Below are 2998 nucleotides of genomic sequence, written 5' to 3'. Positions count from 1 at the left end.
AACCTACAGAGAACTGTTTACGGTTTCTGGAACATAGAAAGCTGTTCATTGTTTCCGTAACACAAAAGGTGTTTACGGGTTCTGTATAGAAGACAATTATTCTTAACGGTTTCCGTAACACAAAACCATTTACGGTACTGTAACACATAGCAAACACAGAAGTTTTCGCTGTTTGTAACAGTGAATGGTGCAAAGATTGAGTCACTCGATGAGCCCCTGTAATATATATGAAGTAGTTTATCACTTTCTTGAGTTATTTTGATAATTTAACTTTTGCTGTTGTCACAATTTCTTTGATCTTATTCTCATTGAATTTCATTAGTTTACTTTTAAATGATTCCAACGGACACTGAAACTCATTCTGTTATTATTATTATTATTATTATTATTATTATTATTATTATTAGCTAGGCTACAACCCTAGGAAAAGTAGGATGCTATAAGCCAGAGGGCTCCAACAGGAAAGTAGTCCAATTAGGAAAGGAAATAAATAAACTACAAGAGAAGTAATGAACATTTAAAATAAAATATATAAAAAAAATACATTAAAACAGACCTTTTATATATAAAATATAAAAAAAACTTATGTCAGCGTGTTCAATATAAAAACATTAATTGCAAGTTTGAACTTTTGAAGTTCTACAGATTCAACTACCAAATTAGGAAGATCATTCCACAAAATAGCCTACTGTTATTGCCCCTCATCAAGGAGATCAGACATTAGCCGCTGTTCCTTCTCATTAGCTCAGTGGTTCCCAAACTGGGGGGCGTGAGGACGATACAAGGGGGGCGTGAAGTCATCTGCTCGAAATTACTTGTTTAATAGAATAATAAAATCATTAAAAGAACAAATATCTGTCATTACATACATGCATCCATCTCACTAAATTTGACCATAAATTGTGCCTTAGTCTCATAAGTACTTCCAAATGTTATATGCCATGTTTTCAAATTATCTATTCTTAAAATTGCAACTCAATTTTGCCAATTTGCTAATGTTCAAACTTTTTTCCGCTCACTTTGGACCAAATGTTTCGGTTTTAGTTACTGGAATGTACTATTATTTGTTTGGGTGGCTTTCATTATCAAAATGCAATACAAACAGAAATCTGTTTTCCTGTACAATGCTAAGAAATAAATGTAAGAATCATTTCATATAAAAAAAAAAAGAGAGGAGTGGGGGCGTACGGGTCTACTGGAAGCAAAAAGGGGGCGTCAGGTAAGATAGTTTGGGAACCACTGCATTAGCTGGAATCACACCAGGCAGCAAGTCGTTGCTGCCCGAAATGGAAAACACGAGAGCTTTATGCTCGAGATCAGGGTTCTCGAGATATTGGCTTCCCAACTAGACGGGAAACAGCGAACGCAAACCGCGAGCGTGACTTTGGATGCAAACAAACAAGATGGCTGCTGCAGATAAGACGTGCTGTTGCTTGGCAACCTTGAGTCCAGCAAGCCTCAAGAGAAAATAAAAAATGTGGTAGCTGAAGAATTTTATTCTTCAATCCACATAATATACCGATAATACATATTACTGCAACAGGAAATTTCTGGGCTCCATGATGATGTTCGGTCTTCTTTACACTTTTTTTCCAATTTGCTCCTCGAACCGTGAGAACGTATTGTGATGCTACAGCACTTAATTTAAGCTCGCTATCATCGGCTGCAGGTTGGCGAAAACTTCGGACGAGAAATGACTATACGTAGTCCATTTCTTTTATCGAGGCAGATTTGCACAGACTCACAGCGGTGCCCTTTTAGCTCAGAAAAGTTTCCTGATCGCTGATTGGTTAGAATTTTCTCGTCCAACCAATCAGCGATCAGGAAACTTTTCCGAGCTAAAAAGGCACCGCTGCGAGTCGGTGCAAATCTGCCTCGCTAAAAAAATTGACTATAGTGTGATTCCAGCATTAAGTGGTTTAGTGTGCTGCAGATGGGCGGTTAACTGGTTTGTGTAGGTGTTTGATGTGGCTGAAATTGGGAACGTGTTCTGTATGGTGGGCAGATCCAAAATGTATTTTATTATTATTATTATTATCATTATTATTATTATTATTATTATTATTATTATTATTATTATTATTATTATCATTATTGTTGTTGCTGTTGTTGTTTGTTTGTTTGCTTGTACAGCTATGGAAATGCTTACATGATGATAAAAATAAGAATATTCTGATGCTTTTCCTACCTATTTTTAGGCGTTATTTCGATAAAGAAAATCTACCGTCAGCATTCATTTCCCATTGAGAGATTAAATGTTATCATTGCGACATTATTGTAACGCCACTCAGCATGAGCCATTATCTAGCTAAAAATGATTAGAGGCAAACATGCAATGGATGTAAAACATTATTTTAACAAAGAGTAGCACGATATGAAGATGAAAAAAAAAATGAATACGCACTTATATACATGACAAACACACACACACACACACCATAATCATCATCTCCTCCTACACTTATTGACGCAAAGGGCCTCGGTTAGATTTCGCCAGTCGTCTGTATCTTGAGCTTTTAATTCAATACTTCTCCATTCATCATCTACTTCGCGCTTCATAGTCCTTAGTCATGTAGGTCTAGGCCTTCCAACTCTTCTAGTGCCTTGTGGAGCCCAGCTGAACGTTTGGTGAACTAATCTCTATTGGGTAGTGCGAAGAGCATGCCCAAACCATCTCCATCTACCCCTCATCATAATCTCATCCACATTTGGCACTCGAGTGATCTCTCTTATGGTTTCATTTCTAATCCTGTCCTGCCATTCAACTCCCAATATCCTTCTGAGGGATTTGTTCTAAAAAAATCTTCTAAATCTATTGGAGATTGTTTCATTGTCATACCATGACGCATGTCCATAGAGTAACACCGATCTCACAAAACTGATGTATAGTCTGATTTTTATATGTAATTTCAGGCGATTTGATTTACAAATTTTAGTGAGATTGAAAAGAAAATTAGACAATGATACACACACACACATCATTTTATTTATGCTCCAC

Source organism: Palaemon carinicauda, chromosome 39, assembly GCF_036898095.1.
Source record: "Palaemon carinicauda isolate YSFRI2023 chromosome 39, ASM3689809v2, whole genome shotgun sequence".
Lineage (NCBI taxonomy): Eukaryota > Metazoa > Arthropoda > Malacostraca > Decapoda > Palaemonidae > Palaemon > Palaemon carinicauda.
Note: the sequence above shows the minus strand (reverse complement) of the source record.